The following is a 17,923-nucleotide window of genomic DNA, read 5'->3' as shown; positions in this document are numbered from 1 at the left end:
TTGCTGGGCCCAACGGCAGTTCTGTTTGAGTTATTTGAGAAATCTTCAAGCTGCTTTCCACAGGAGCTGAACTGATTTACATTCCTGTCAACAGTGTATAAGGGTTCCCCTTTCTCTAGAGCCTTAGCAGCACGTGCTGTTATTTGACTTTTTAATAGGAGCCATTCTGATTGTTGTGAGGTGGTTATCTTATTGTGGTTTTGAATTACATTTCTCTGATGATTAGTGGTGTTGAGCATTTTTTCATGTTTGATGGTTGCTTCTATATAACTTGTAATTTTAATCCAGTAGATAAAATTAAAACTATTTTTTATTTATTCCTCTACATTTTTTAAGAAAATATTTCTTACCATTTTTAAAACTTTACAGTTATATTACCAATTATCTTTAAACATATAAGTTGTATTTGTTTCTTGCTCAAAAGTACTTTATATGACCATTTTCATTCTCAAAATCACGTTTCTTTGTTCATTTGATTGATTATGTTGTTTTCTTGTTTTTCCAGTGTACCTTCAATAAGTTATTTCTTAGTAGTCACATGACTACTGAATCATCACAGGTTTTACAACTCTAAATAATCACACATCTAAAAATGTAACCAGTAAATATTGCTAGATTAAAAGCAATTGTACTGTTGAAGGCATTCTTTTATTGTCCTTTAACTCCATTAGTGATAGCAAAAAACAAATGTCAAACTAATCATTTCATTGTTGTAGGTGATTTGTGCTTGTTTTTCACTTTCCCTCTGATAGCATCAATATTATCTCTTATTCCTGAAATTATGAAATTTAGAATGTATTTATGTGGAGTCATAAAATTAGGCTTGCTATTATTTGTATTCCTTCATTTTCTAAGATGTAAACATTTTTATTTTTTAAATAAGGAAGATTTTTCATATTGTCCTACTTTTGCCCTATTCTCAGTTATCTCCTTTAACACCTATTAGATGAACACTGACTATTTTAGGTTTTCATCCACATTTCTTAACTTTACTCTCATAGATTTCTTGTCTTTTTTCTTTGGAATGAATATCCAACAGAACGCATGAATCCAATCTTTAAATTCACCGAGCATTCATTTTTTAAGTTTTTGTTATGCAGTTTTGCTATTTGTTTATTTTTACTTTTTATTTTGTAAGTTCGGGGTAAATGTGCAGGTCTGTTACATAAGTAAACTTGTGTCATGGGGGTTTGTTGTACAGATCATTTCATCACCCGGGTATTCAGCCTAGTACCCATTGTTTATTTTTCCTGATCTTCTCCCTCTTCCCAGCCTTCAACCTCGAGCGTCTCCCCAGCGTGTGTTGTTACCCTCTATGTTAGCTATTTATATTGAGATTTTTCTTAAAACTATTTTATCAATTTGTGGATTTACTTTTATAGATGTTATTTTAAAATAAATTCATATTTTTGAAAGCTTTGTATTATTGTAGTAATTTATAAATTATCTTCTACATTTTGAACAACTCAATAGAGTTGAAGTTAATCTTCTATTAAGTTTAGCATCTATTTTTATAACTTTTAACATTTCTTTAAAATTTGTTAAATATTTACTGCCTGGCTATATTTGAAATTTGAGATTATCATGATATCTATCTGTATTTTCAAGTGAGAATATACATATATATGCGTGTGTGTTTGCATGCATGTATATACTTCATTATAGTGAAGAATGGTTTTATCAATGCCCCGTCACTTTTAAGTATCATTACAATTCAAGTTCTCTAGAAAAACATATTTCTGTCATTCACAACTGAATTGTATATATTATGAGCACTTTGGAAGGCACAATCATGGCCACTCAAAAGGGTCCCATGTTCTAATTCCCACTACCTGTGCATATGTTAGATTACATAGCAAAGAAAAATTAAGGTTGATAATCAGTTGACCCCAAGATAGGAAGATTAAGTTAAGATTACCTTAAAATAGAAAGGTTGGGTTCTAACTGCTGGAAAAGGGAAGGGAATGGATTCTTCTCTGGAGTCTCCAGATGGAATGAAGCCCTGTCAGCATTTTAATGTTAGCCCATGATACTCATTTCAGATTTCTGATCTCCAAAACTGTAAGATAATAAATTTGTATTTTTCAAGTTTAAGCCACTGATTTCGCAGCAATTTTTTTTTTTAAATAACAGTAGAAGAAAGTAATTGAAAACACTTTTTGAGGCAATCTGTTTTTAACCTAGGTGTATTACTTATAATAGCCCAACATTTTCCAAAGCAAATTATGTCTAATGCAGAAATGATACAAGTTTGGGAATTTGGGGCATTAGGAAATTGTTAAAATAATATTGCCAATATGGACAAATTGAAGGAAACACTTCTCTCATAGTAAACTTTGCAAAGAGAAAAAAAGTATTCACCAGCCACAGATTGAAACTCCAAAATTGGTTAATGTAGGTTGGTGCAAAAGTAGTTGTGGTTTCTTTCATCACTTTTAATGCAAAGACCATAGTTACTTTTGCACCAATTTAATAATTTATCAAATGGTACTTATTAGTAAAACAAAATGCAATAAGTATAATTCAGAATGCTAGTGAGTAAAACCCATAAAACCCATAAAAATAAATCATGTCTTCATACATGAATACATTTATGATTATGTAACAGAAAGTACTTTTTGTTAAAAATCTTGTAAAAGTACATTTGGTAAACGTTTTTGAAGTAAGCAAGTATAGTATTTATCTATTTTTTATATATGCTTTATATTTGGAAATCTGATTTTTGATTATGATTATTATGTAAACAAATCAATAAATTAGACAGTAAGCATATACTTACTATATTGTCCACTTTTCATACCCATCATTTGTGTGAATCAATTATTGTTGATTGTCAATTACTTTCTAAATTGCACTGTTTATAACAGGCTTCTGGTTTATGTTTTGTTATAGCTGATTTGGATTATAAACCATTATACTCAACTTCAATAGACTTAAGACAATGATCTCTTTCTAGAGCAGTTAGTTTCTCTTCTCTCTAGACCAAGTGACCTAATTCAAAGAATCTAGGCTCTCAAGAAGTGAAAACGTAGAGATAAACCTAAATAAATAGATTCAATGACAGAATGAAATTATGATGGTATAAAGGCAATGTTACAGGGATGGTTAACATCTCTGGGAGATTGTGCAGATATTCAAACTACTATTATGACTTGGGACATCTCTCCTTACAAGTAATAACAGTTTTGTTGTCAATGATTCTCTCTAAAATATTTTACCAGATATGGACTGGGACTTGAGCCATAGAAGGTAAAATGAAAAGAAAATCCAGGGCAAAGTTCACCTAACAATACTGCTATGACCCTCCATTTCTTTCAATCCTACCATTTTACATGATTTTACATGCTCTTTCACAGGTCAACACATCTGTAGATCATCGCCTGAAATGACAGTAATAAACTGAGTAGTATTGCTGTTAGTGTGAAATTAACTGACGACAATGTAATAAATGAACATCTTACAAACACTAACCAATTCACCATTGATGGATATGAAGATAAAGATGTGGACTTAAAGCTAGTCTCCTTATATATAAACAATCAATGGCATGTAGCAGAGAACTGTCTACTTGTAGCCAAATAATATATAAAAATTTAGCCTCAGTAGAAAGTCCAAAAAGATAATGTCAAGTAAAAATAAAATACATTTTTTAAAATTACTCTTTACATAGATTGATAGATTAGCTCACGAGGAACTTCTGTTTCTTTCAGCAGTTTTCAAGAAATATAGTTTCCCTGCAGGACAAGTTGGCTTACGCCTGTAATCCCAGCACCTTGGGAGATCGAGGTGGGTGGATCACCTGAGGTCAGGAGTTCGAGACCAACCTGGCCAACATGGTGAAACCCCATATCTACTAAAAATACAAAAATTAGCTGGGTGTGGTGGTGTGCGTCTGTAATCCCAACTACTTGGGAGGCTGAGGCAGGAGAATTTCGTGAACCCAGGAGGCAGAGGTTTCAATGAGCTGAGATTGCACCACCGCACTCCAGCCTGTGCTGTGACTCCTGCCTGGGCGACAGAATGAGACTCTGTCAAAAAAAAAACCAAAAAACAAAAAACAAAAAAAACCATATATATATATATATTCCCAAACACCAACTACTAAGTTGCAGTAAATCAAATACGTTACTTATTTTTCACCAGTAACATACATTATTCCTCGTGTAGCTTATTGCTTAAACTTATCATCATTTAACTGTGAAGTGTTCATACCTGTTCATGTTTGGATTTTCTTATTCTGTTTAAAAAATAAATCTATTTCACTGCTTATGCGTTAGTCATGAGCTACAATTTTAATTTTAACTTTTAACTGTAATTGTAATTAATGCAATTTGCATCAGTATTACAATTAAGATGTTCATCGAATAATAGCCAAATATATATGTATGCATATATATTTGAATATTTTATTGAAATAAACCCTTCCTATGCAATATAAAGGACTTTTAATACAACAAACCGGTGTAAATGAACTAAATGACTAAATTCTGTCATGCAGCTCTCTATGTAGTTTCAAACTACATGGGCAAGCTAGGTCATAGGTAAGTGCAATGTGGACACAGCATGAGTTAGAAAGAAAGTGATATAGATAATTAAAATCACTAGAGTTTGAAACATGAGGCAGGGATGAAACTTTGGTGCTTGTGGTTTTGTAGGTGGCACTGAGAATCTTTGAATAAAAATCACAACGAAAGTAACTGTGTGTCTTCTTAAAGAGCCTGTGAAAATGGAGAAGTTATAGAATACATTATCACAGAAAATGAATAAAAAATATAAAAGCATCAGAGCTTCAACCAGATGTGCACTCAGAATTGAAAGCTGAAGGATGCAACTATCACCGTGAACATGATGTAAAACATCCATCTTTGGTCCATCCATTCACTTAGCGACCTGTGAATAATGTTTTCCAAATGGCTTCATCATCACTCACACAGGCCCGAACCCAGACCCACATTATAGGTTCTGGAGTCAAAATTTTGTTGACAATGAAGAGTCCTATGCACAGCAATATAAGCAAGACCAATGTATAAATAAATCTTTAAGCATTAACCAACCATAAAATTTTTCTTCCAGCTGGTAATGAAACAACAGAAATAATCTGAATGTTAACAGCAAAAGTGAAAACCAAGCTATAGATGCAGGTTTTATTTTGTTTTACATTCATAAGGTCTTTTACCGTTTCTTTCACTTTTTTTGTTTCATCTTGTTTTGCTATTGTGTTTTTGAAAGAGATCTTAAAGTGGAAATATCAAAGGCAGGTGGTGTTGTCTATAATTATCTTCTAATGATATGGGTCAGATGTTTATTTTTTTCCATATTTCATAATATTATCACAGATTTTTCTGGTAGGTTTTTTTCCAATTTACAGTAAATGTGTTTTCGAATGACATAAAGTGTAAATATAATATTGACTATTCTATTCCTGAATTTTGAATCGGAGAAAATGTGATTGTAATGAGCCAATTAAGCTATCGTAAAATGTCTGAGCAGCATGCAGTTTTATTGAAAGAATTGCCTGACCTATCAATATTGTTTTCTTTTCTCTCAGATTTAATCTCGTAACTTAACATGCAATGGAGAGTTGGGATAGAGCTAGAAGCCTGAGGTACTAGACAAGGCTCTGGGGTCTTTAGCATGGATAAGATAAGGCATACATATTAACATGTTATTTTTCTTTTCATAAGGTGGAACAGGGCAAATTTGACAAGGACAATTAAAGGAGAAAAAGCAGCCCTGCAGCCTTCCTATCAATATTAATTCTACCTCTCTATCCAGGCACATTTCTATCATACCCAGTAACTTTTATCCTTCAACTCCTTTTTTCTTGCTGTTTCTATCCATCTCCTTATCATCATCTGGGTGCTAGCAAAATGCAACATAATCACAGTGAGGGAGTGAAGAAAATCAATTCTAAACCCTTGTTTTCTCAACTCAAGCTGAAGGTGGAATCCTGTTACCAAATATAATGAGAAACACATGCTACTGTGGTTAAACACCTATATAAAATAAAACAACAATAGAAAAACAAAAGCAATGCCCACATTGCCAGATTCTGTGTCTATCCATTGGTCTTAAGAATGATCATCTTATGTCGAAATCTTTCTTGATATCCTCTGTTTAGTTGATCCACAATTTGCTTCATGGTAACAACACTCCTTATCATAAAGACTGGTAACAACTTATGCACTTAGCAATAAAATATAATAAAATAAATGAGTTCTCAATCAGGTAATAGGTGTTTGTAAACTCAAGAAAAATGAGTGGAAGACTAGCGTTAGGTTAGCTTGAGAATAAACCTGTGAGTTTGAGTACGTGACAGGTCTTTACCCTACATTGATACTGTAGGATTTTTCCATAAGGAAAGCATATAAAGCCTCACTTTCAAGCATACTAGTAGAATATATTCAGTGTAAATATCACCTTGTTTTGATTTGTTTTTCTTCTTTGATAACACAAGCTAAAAATCTACAGCTTTTTTTTTCTAAAAGTGTGTTGAACCCAGGTCTAAAATTAACTTAGAAAAAAGAGTGACAAGTGCTATATTTTTTTAACTCCAATGCGTATAAGATGCTTATTGAAGAGTTTATGAGATAATGTTCATTCCTTAGTGCTTATGTGAGAGGGAAAGAGAAGACAAACGGAAAAGCAGTGATCTGCAACCATGGAAACTCTGACACTGACAACAGGGGGACATCACTAAGTGGCAGTTCAGTGTAGTTGATGTTCCCAATAGTACCCCAGTAGATGTGAATTCTTGTTTTGAGCACCACAAGAGCTATGACGCAAACACACAGCAGGAGGTAAACTTGATACACTCTGTTTTATCCCAGGACTCCTTTAAAAACCATCGTTATTGAATTAGAGGAAAGGCAAAATTTATTGGTATATTGAAATATTTGAATTTGTGATGAGACTATTGAGTAAGTCTGCCTAACACTGAGAGAGAAATGTGCTATTTGGTTAAAGAAAGAAAGGGCTAACAAATTGTGACAGAGTTCATACTTTTAAATCATTGATAAAAATCTTATATTTTCTTGAGGTAAGTACTATTGTACCCATCACTAATTCTTCGTTTTTTAAAAAACGAAAATTTTCCTTCATTTTAAAATTTGTAACTTAAAAAGCACTTTCATACATATTATGTTATGTTGTTTTAGGATAATAAAATGAATAGAAGCCAAAATGTAATGGACATACAAAAGAATATTCCCAATGCCTACTAAGGAATGTATAAGTAAGAAAAAGAGAAAGCAATTTTTATCTTCAGATATAGCAATATTTACCTTTGGATTATCTTGGTACCAATCCTTGAGTTTTTGAAACTCACAGCAACTTGGATTGTAACTTGAAATGTAAGTCTAGTTACACTTAAATATAAATATAAATACACATATTGCAATAAATGCTATGCACACATGTATGAGAAAGGCAAATGTATAATTGTGTGCTATTTATCTGTAAATACATATACAGTCCCATGAATTGTCTTCATCACATATCTTAATTCACACACAATTATTTAAATAACAGTTATGAAATTATAAATTGATATTTTAAATATTACTATTGCTTTTGACTTTGTTGGTGGTAGAGCAGGATAACTTTTGAAGAAGTTTTGGGTTTAAGTCAAATTTAATATACTAAGTGTAATAAAAATGATATTATTGTAATGAGGGTTATTCATGCTGCAGATAAAATGCAATGTGCTTGGGAATATGTAAGCACGTCTTCATCAAGATATTTTTGTACTTGTTCAAACACTGAAATTGATGTTTTCATCGTGGAACCAGGTCCTGATGAACAGAACATTCAACAGAACATTAACAGTAGGGACGAAGACAATGATAAGTAATATGGATTGCCACCAATATAATGGAATATTATGGAACATTTTCTTTTTATAGGAATTATTTTCTTTTTATAAATTTATTTTATTTTATTTTTTATAGAGACAAGTTCCCACTATGTCTCAAACTCCTAGGCTGAAGCAATCCTCCCATCTCAGCCTCCAATATTTCTGGGATTATGGGCATGAGCCATTGTGCCTGGCCTCAGATAATTCTTTCAAATAAAATTTTAAATAAAAGTTTATGGAAAAAATAATGAATTGCCAACTCATAACACAACTTTAATGCTTAGTGTGGCCATTAGAGCTTAAAAATGTAGCAATTAATCAAATATTTCTACAGTGACTACTTTTTACCCTGCAAGCATTTCGGTCTCTTCATTAGCAGCTAATGGAAATATTTGGAAAAAATTCTAACATTGGCTGAAATCTGCAATCAAACAGATACCCTTTCAGACACTCTGATGCTGAGCTACCTTTCATTAAGAAGTGTTATCAGTCTAATTTAATCTCCACATTTAAAAACTAGAATTCTGAAAGTTGCATACAATCTAGTTTTCAAAAACATAGAAGCAAACATGTTATTGAATTACACTTATTTTTGACAACTGCATTTTTTCAAATTAAAAATTTCTCACACATTTGGGTTGGTTGAATCTATTATTAATCTTTACTTGTTTTGAAAACCATTGTTAGTATTTTTAACATTTCCTGCACCACAGTAATTATAACATTTTATATTTATGCTAAATAAGTTTCTTTTATTTTTATTCAAGATTAATTATGTGTGTGTTTTTGTCATTAACACGTTCTTTAAATCAGGGGTCCCTAAATCCCAGGCCACTGACCAGTAGAAATAAAGTACACAATAAATGTAATGTCCATAAATCATCCCAAAACCATCTCCCACCCCCAGTATAGGGAAAAATTGTCTTCCACGAAACTGTTCCCTGGTGCCAAAAAGATTGGAGACTGCTGCTTTAAGTGACATAAGGTAATGGTCCGTGGCCTGTAAGCAACTGGGTGGCCCAGCAGGAGGTGAGCAAACAGAGGAATGAGCAAGGCTTCATGTCTATTTACATATGCTCCCCATCACTTGGATTAGTGCCTGAGCTCCACCTCCTGTCAGATCAGCAGTGGCACTAGATCTCATAAGAGCATGAACCGTATTGTGAACTGCACATATGAGTGAGCTAGGTTGCATGCTCCTTATGAATATCTAATGCCTGATGATCTGTCACCATCTCCCATCACCCCCAGATGGGTCCACCTAGTTGCAGGAAAACCAGTTCAGGGCTCCCACTGTTGCTACATTATGGTGAGTTGTATAATTATTTCATTATATATTACAATGTAATAACAGTAGAAATAAGGTGCACAATAAATGTAATGCCTGTGAATCATCCCCAAACCGTGCCAAAATCAAATATATGGAAAAATTGTCTTCCACGAAACTGGTTCCTGGTGCCAAAAAGTTTGGAGACTGCTGCTTTAAGAGACATACATTTGTATGTAATTTAGAATTCTGTAGACTGAATGTTCCCTGACACTGGCCACTGAGCTAAACTTGAATTAGGACTTTTTACCCTTGGCATGGTCTTAGCATGAGTGTAGTATCATTCTCAGCCTCTCGACGTGGAGCTTGACCATGTGGCTTGCTTTGACTAACGATATGTAGTCATCCATGACCGTGTGCTTTTCTGAATCTAAGTCTTAAGAGTCTCATGTAATTCTGTGTATTGCCTTGTGCTTTTGACATCACTATGATAAAAGCATGCCCTGCTGACCTGCCAATCCAAGGAGGATGACATACATGGGGAGTGGACGAGAACTCACAGACCTGCAGTGTGGAGAAAAATGGTACATCTAAACCCAACCCGGAGCAGATGACCCCTAAGTGACCTCAGTTTCATGAAAAAACAGTTAAAATCAGAAGACCTTGTAAAGCTGAGCCCTGCCATGGTCAGCCAACCCACAGTTAATGCCTCAGGGCATTATCAGGTCTATGATTCTTAACGTAGTTTGATATAAAAGCACACTTTTTGGTATGGTTTGGCTCCATGTCTCCATCCAAATCTCATCTTGAATTGTGATCCCTATGTGTCGAGGGAGGGTCCTCATGGGAGGTGATTGGATCATGGGGGCAATTTCCCCCATGCTGGTCTCATGATAGTGAATGAGTTCTCAAGAGATCTGGTTGTTTGAAAGTGTGGCACATCTCCTATCTCTCCATTTCCTGCAGCTATGCAAGAAATGCTTTGCTTTCCCTTTGCCTTCCACCAGGATTGTAAGTTTCCTGAGGCCTCCCCCGCCATAACAGAACTGTGAATCAATTAAACCTCTTTTATTTATAAATTACCCAGTTTCAGGTAGTTTTCTACAGCAGTGTGAAAATGGACTACTACACATTTTTTTTTTTTTGCTTTTGAGTTTATTCATTTGGCAATAGCCAATTAATACAACTACTTTATTTTTCATAGATATTTTCATGTGTTTCTTCTTCTGTTGTTCTGCTAAAATGGGTAACTGACATTAAATAATTGAGTAAGTTACTAAGTGTGCCATGTAAAATTACTACAGTGTGTGGACATTACAGTGTATGTACTATGAACAGTAGACTAACCAACAGGTCAACTAGGTTCAGTTTATTCCAATTCACAAGGGGAATGCTTTGAGAGATTTTGTATTTGTCTCTTTCTTTTTTTTGGACCAACTAGCTTTCTTTTTAGTCTGGTAATTGAAATCTCTTTTTTTTCCTTTTTGATATTTTCTTTGATGTATTAATAACTACTTGGTGATACCTTAAAAAAACATGCTCTGAAAAGCCACCTAAAGCCAAGTATTGAAGCTTTAGTCTCCCTTAAATTTTACTTAAACATTTAGTAACTTTGCTTTATCTGGATAAGCTCTATCTGGAGCAATTCTCCTAAGTGCTGCTCACTGCCGTCGAGTCATTTATAACCCATCAACATTGCACTTAGTTTTACCTACTCATGTTTTATCTTCTTAAAGGTAAGGATGGTATTGGGTTGAATTCAGTAAGATGTAGAAGTGGATTTTCACTGCCATCATAAAATTCTGCCTGGTTCTTACTGTGTCATGGCAAACATTTGTGAGATTCTGAGCTTATGTTACTAGTTCAATGTGTACTCAAAGTCTAACTAAGTCACAAAGAATAAAATTTCAATTCTCTCCCCAGAATAACAGCTATGTTGGCAAACTCACAGTCACCTGATTAGAACACAAAGTCTATATTCAATGGCAAAAGAAACAAAATCACTTAAGTCAGCATAATAAACAATCACAATGTAGAAAAAATTAGATTATGTTGCATATAGTTTTTTTATTATGTTGCATATAGTTTTTTTAACATCTAGTGAGGTAAGATGCCAAAGGCAAGCTTAGATATAAAACCAGTGTAAAACGGATTTCACATAACACCAGTGTAGAATCCAGGCAATAATTCACTTAATCATGCTCTACAAAAAGCAAGATTGCATGAAGTTCTACTGTGAATGGCTGTTATTACTATTGATTAGAATAACTAGATTTAGACAAGTTGCTGAAAGGATAGACTTAAAATAATCAAGTTTCAATAACATTTCACTTTTAGAAGAAATCTGTGAAAGATATAATCAAGAATATCACTTTCAAGTAACTAGGACTTCATAAATCCCTGAAAAAATTTATTTTCCAAGAAAAATAAAATAGAAGAGAACATAATAGAGATCGTATGTGTACAATATGATCAGGCATTATGAATATATGTGTTATATATATATATATATATATATATATATATATATACCTACATGTGTGTGTTTGTGTGTATAAAAATGCATCTCTCTTCCCAATGTTATATCTGTGGGATGTGGAAGAGCTAAACTATTATACACGGTAAGAATGATTTATAAATGATGCTATTTTCAAGTTAGTGATAAAAATGAAAAATATCTGGGAACTTAAATATTTATTTCTACCTTTTTTGACAAATTGGAGACCAAATTCTAGTTATTGAATCAGAATGTCTAATTCAGCTGTAATTGAGTAACCCATCTGCCAAGTATCTTCTAAGGCAGTGACAGTTACGTTCCGTAGACCAGTTGAGTCATTCTTCTTATATCAATCTGAGATGACTTAGCAGGAGTCTGACCCACACATGCAAATTTTAATTATTTTTTCTTGCTTTTTTTTTTTTTTTTTTGAGATGGAGTCTCGCTCTGTCGCCAGGCTGGAGTGCAGTGGCACAATCTCGGCTCACTGCAACCTCCACCTCCCGAGTTCAAGCGATTCTCCTGCCTCAGCCTCCCAAGTAGCTGGGATTACAGGAGTGCACCACCACACCTGGCTAATTTTTGTATTTTTAGTAGAGTTGGCATTTCACTGTGTTGGCCAGGAAAGTCTCTATCTCCTGACCTCGTGATCCACCCACCTTGGCCTCCCAAAGTGTTGGGATTACACGTGTTAGCCACTGTGCCTGGTGTACAAATTTCTATTTTTATTTCATTTGAAAACTCACCAGCAACAAGTGGAGCATATAAAATAAAATGAAGAAACAATTTAAACTACAAATTAATTATGAATAAAGAAAATAACTATGGAGACTTTATAATGTAAATTCAAGGAAAATGTGGAAAGTTTTGGAGGTGGTAAATTTTAAAATGCTTTTTTAATATATTAATAATAAGTAAAAATATACCCAGATTGATTTTACCTAGTTCTTGCTGAAACCCACTGGTCTTCAAGAAGAGTTCTACAGAAAACTGAGATTTTCAGGACAGTCTAAAAGTTTTGATTCAAGACAGGAACATGCCTAGGTTTTAGCTCCCATGCTAAACTTTATCAAGGTAATTTTGTTTTTATCCATCGCTTTTTAATATTAATGTTGTGCAGCAAAATATTTATTTTACAAACTATTTTCAATATAACTTGTTTGCAAAAGAATGGCTATATTACTCAACATCTTTAACATTTTTAGTTATTAATTTAAAGTTTTTGATATGAAGTTAATAAAAATTGAGCAGATTATAATGACCTAAATGCAATCTATAGTACAGTAGTTAATATTAGCAATGTTTCTAGACACTTTTAAATCAAACTGCATATTCAACTACAGCTTTCAATCATTTCAGAGTAATTTATATTTGACATATTCTTCCTCTGAAAACAACTATAAAACCAAGAAAAAATATGTATATGGCAATTCTTTTCAGGCATTGAACAACAGAAATGCATGACTGAGATTCCTTAGGGAATGGACAAACATGAAGTGACTCTGTCTCCTTTGCCTCCTTTCTGCAGACATTCTCCTGGCATGTCATATATACATATGCAGAACTAAGAGAGAGCAGTTCTCTTAGCCAAGAATTGGGAAGTACACTTATACCAGCCACATTTGCATGTGCTACTTCAAACTGTCCGCTTATAAGGCTGCCAGTTTTGACTGGGGACCAATAGAAGAGCATACTCGGTAGTGAGGTGAGGTTTCAGTACAAGCTGCTCTTCTTTGGGATCTTATGGTGCAGCAAATTCAATAACTTTCAATATGTTTCCTGAAAATAGGGATGCTTTATGGTATATCTGACAAATAACGGTGGGAGAATCATAGAGAAGACTTCTAAGATTTTAAGTCAAACCTATGCCATCTTCTACAAATAATTATTCTTCTCTTGAAAGAAAAAAAAAACCAAAAAGACAAACAAACAAATACTTGTGGCTTGCTATTCAGCCCTAATAGAGGGTGAATAATCATAGTTAATTCGTTGATCATGCTGGCTGAGATTTCTATCATAAACTGGATGCTATCACAGCCACATGCCATAGTTTGGGTATGTACATCAGTTACCTATATACATATACACACAGACACATACACATATAGATATAAATACATGTGTACATAATAGGTGTGTATTCCATGCTCACCAAAGGGCAATTATTACAGAGATGGTTCTCAATAGCCACCCATAGACAATATGGTCTATTTTAAATTGATTTTATTCAACTTCTTTCTCTTGCCATGGCATTGCTTTATAAATGGCTATTTGAAAACTATGGTGAGAGGGATATGGTATATACATGGATTCAACATCTTACCAAAGCTGATCCATCTACCACAACTATTGAGTTCAGAAGTTACCAAGAAAATGAGACCCTGACATGGCCCCCTTTCTTTGAGATCAGCCAGTTAATTATGTTGACCTCCTATTATGAAGTAGGCAGAGATTTATCATCATCACTGAAATAGACATGCACTGGGGACGTTTTTCTTTCTTGCCCACAATAATTTCACCAGCACCAACAGTCATTCACAGAATGTCTTATCTATTATGGTGTTTCATAGAGTGTTGATTCTAATCGAGGGACTCATTTTATTGCAAGGGATATGGAGCAATTAGCACATGCCCATGGAAGATTTTTTCCATGACAATTCTGTCTTTACTAAATTGTAATGTATTTTATTTTAATCAAATAATATCCCTTCACAGAATACACACTGAGAAATGACTTTTCCTAAATGAAATTGCTTTTTTATTGCCTTTCTACCATATACTCCACTTGCATCTCTAGAACATTAAAAACAGTCTTTGGATGTTACTTCTTCAGCAAGTGAAGTGTCTTATCTGTAAGAATTCTGATGGGTATAACACTTTCTCTACAGGCATGGGCTGACAGGCTGCATTAATGAGTCTGAATATCACTTGCGTTTTTAAAACTTTTCCACCAAGGCTAGACAAATTTTGTATTTTCAAAGTTATGAAAATGTAAGAGCCTGATGTTTGTTTTTTGTTTGTAATTTTTTATGTCTTGAAAGAAGAGAAGAAAATTATTAGGAAAACCACCTGAAAATAAATTGAAGCAAAAAAATTGTTTGTATGTTTATTTTTTCAAATTTTAGACTTTGGCGGTACATATGCAGGTTTGATGCATGGGTATGTGGCATGATGCTGAGGTTTGTGCTTCTAATAATCCCATTGCCAAAGAGGTGAGCATAGTACCTGACAGGTAGTTTTTCAGCTTCCTCTCCCCTCTCTCCTCCCTTTTGGAATCCCCAGTGTTTATTGTTTCTGCTTTGCGTCCATGTGTATCCAATGTTTAGCTCCTTTGTGTCCATGTGTATCCAATGTTTATAAGTGAGAACATGTGGTATTTAATTTTCTGTTTCTGTGTTAACTGACTCAAGATAATGTATGTCCCTGGAATTAATGAACTTAACACACCTCATAACTAAGAAGTGGCTGACTGAATGAAATGGCTTGCTGTTGACTAAAGTATAGCATTGGTTGAGAGACAATACATTGAAATGGTAAGAATTTCCTTACCGGATGTAGCTTATGGTTTGAATTAGAGACCATTATATGATATTTTCACCTTCATAGTTAAAAAACAAAAATTAGGAAACCAAGGAGTAATCATAGAAGTGACTTCCCTTGCTGTTATTCCTAATAAACCAGTAATAGAATTTTTTTTTCTTGGCAATTTTGAGCTCTACTTCTAAGGTGGACTTAGTTATCAGGGAAAGAATGCTTTATTCAGAAAAGGTAAATTTGGTACTGCTGAATTGGAAAATAAGCTTGCCCCTGATAACCTTGGGCTACATATCCACTGAACTAACCACAGAAAAAGAAGTTACTCTAACGGTTGAAGTGATTGATACTGATTACCAAGAGGAAACTGTTTTGCTTTCACACAACAGGAGCACAGAGGATTCAATGCTTTTAAAAGGAAGAGGTTCATAGCACTTTTATGCAAATAGTAAAAGTAATGGAAAAATTAGAGCAACCTAAGAAACTAGAACTAATGAGGACTCAAATACTTGAGAAATAAAGGGTTTGAGTTATTTTACCTGGTAAAGAATTCCAACTTGCTAATGTTCTGGCTGAAAGCAAAAAAAAAAATGTTAAATAGGTAACAGTTTGCAGATATCAAACATAGTCTCGTGACCAATTACAGAAGTGAAGACACTGGTAGTTTTATATGTATTTTCTTTGCTTGTTATATTTGTATATTAACTTATATCCAGTTATTAAGTATTTTCATCTCTGTCTTTCTACTTATTGTTTTATATACACATTATTGAACATTTAACTTACCATTTTTTGCCTTAGATAAGAAATATTCAGTTGAATGGTTACTGGATTTAAGAAGTAACCAGTGTAGCTGGTGATAGGTAAAATGACAGTTGAGACCTAGTGTCCCCTCATTGTAGTGGAGGATAAGGACTTCATCCCTAGTACATAAAATGATGACATCTTGTTAGGTGGAAACAGAGTTGTTTTTGTTGTTTTATGGAAGGTAAAATGTTTGAATAAGGGTGTGTATGGAATATGATTAACCATCCACATAGAATATGACAGTTATCAGTTTATTGACTTTCAACTGCAGATCAATCTTTTCTTTCCTGCATTGTTATAGTGGACCTGGACACTACTTAGCCAACTGATGTTGATATTAAGCTTTGTCAAAAAAGGGAACTAGAGAGATATCCCAAAATTAGGGCAGGAGGAAGGGATTCTGCTGTTTCAACATCACAAGCAGTGGATGGCTGGGTAGTATTAACCTCAGAGGCCCTCATGAGCCAGCCCATAAACCTCAGTGAAGCTGAAATACTCTGGTGGGTTTCTCTGAAGCCTGGTAGGCTAGTGCTATGGGCTAGCTGCAGTTCAAACTCTTGAGCAAGTTTCTTCACCACTTAGAGGGCTGACCTACACCCTCCAGCAAATATACTCGCCATGGCAGTGAAAGTGTTCCAGGGACACTCTTTGGAAAGGGGTTTGAATCACAGCTTTGGGGGCTGTCTCCTACCATAAATTTCTAAGTCACTTCCCTGTTCGCTTTCTCTTAGCCTTAGAGGTCTAATCAACTTTATATCTTTGCTACTTTTGCACCCCTTAAAGACTTCCTTTTCTGATTCACTAATCATATGTACTGGGTAACAATTCTTACTATTTACTTTGCCTTGTTCAAATTATCAGTATACTTTCTGTCTCTTGACTTGACCCTGACTAATACAACCACATGTCTTGTCCCAATTCTATTCTTTCTTGACATTTCTTTAGCTTTCTGCTTTCCTTTCTTTCTAGTTCTATTATCTGCTTCATTTATTCTTTTTAAGATTAAATGTTAAAACTTATGAAGTAATGGCATTTATGAAGTGTTGTGTTTTTAACTTTTGAAGAAGTAGAAATTAAAGGCTTTTAAAATTTCTTCAGGGAAAAATGGTATATTTAAAAAATGTTAGCTATCTTTATTTTCTTGTGGTTAACAAGCCTCTGACTGTTAAGAATCTGGAGTCAGTATTCAGTCCAGGTTCAAAGTACTGGCATGCCTTTTAATATCATTACTCTCTCTGCAATTCCAGATAAGTTTAACCAGATACTATCTATAGAGATAATACATGTAAATGAGTGGGCATCAGGGTATGAAAACATTAATTCATATGCCTTTAAAAATACAAAATTTAGCCTAGTGTAATAAATTACTTATGAGTAAGTTGGGGAAGAAGAAATACAAAACAATAAATGTAATTTAAAATAGGAGGTAAACAAGGAGGACATCACCTGTTCATGTGAATCTTATAATTGCTTCCATGTTTATCCTATAAAAGAGGTCCAAATGACCTCAGAAGCTAAAGCCAGAAAAACAAAACTGTCTTTGAGTAATAACTAGCTCTTCTATATTTATTGTTTGCATATATGATTTTTGTTTCGGTTTATACTTCTCTTACATACTATTTACTTATTTCTATAATCAGCCTTAAAGTTTAGTCTACCTAAAAATGGCGGAATTTCACAATAGAATGGTCAAGGCAGGAAAATGTTAAGTAAATAACCTCCTTAAATACTTGAAAGAAAATTTTACTTTTGTTTTCATGTTTCCATTGAAAAGGCAAGATAAAGAGTTAAAACAAAAACTATGCTAAAAAGTAAGAGTAAAAACTAAAACTATGCTACTTCATCAAGTAGAGGAAATGTTACTAATACTGACTTTAACAAATGAGGCTGATTTGTATTTGGAATGGTATTCGGGTTCACATTACTGTAGAATAAGTAGGAAGTATTTTTAAATTAATTTGAT

The sequence above is a fragment of the Nomascus leucogenys genome, chromosome 21 (genome assembly GCF_006542625.1).
Source record: "Nomascus leucogenys isolate Asia chromosome 21, Asia_NLE_v1, whole genome shotgun sequence".
NCBI classification, from domain to species: domain Eukaryota; kingdom Metazoa; phylum Chordata; class Mammalia; order Primates; family Hylobatidae; genus Nomascus; species Nomascus leucogenys.
This window is presented reverse-complemented; position numbering follows the sequence as displayed.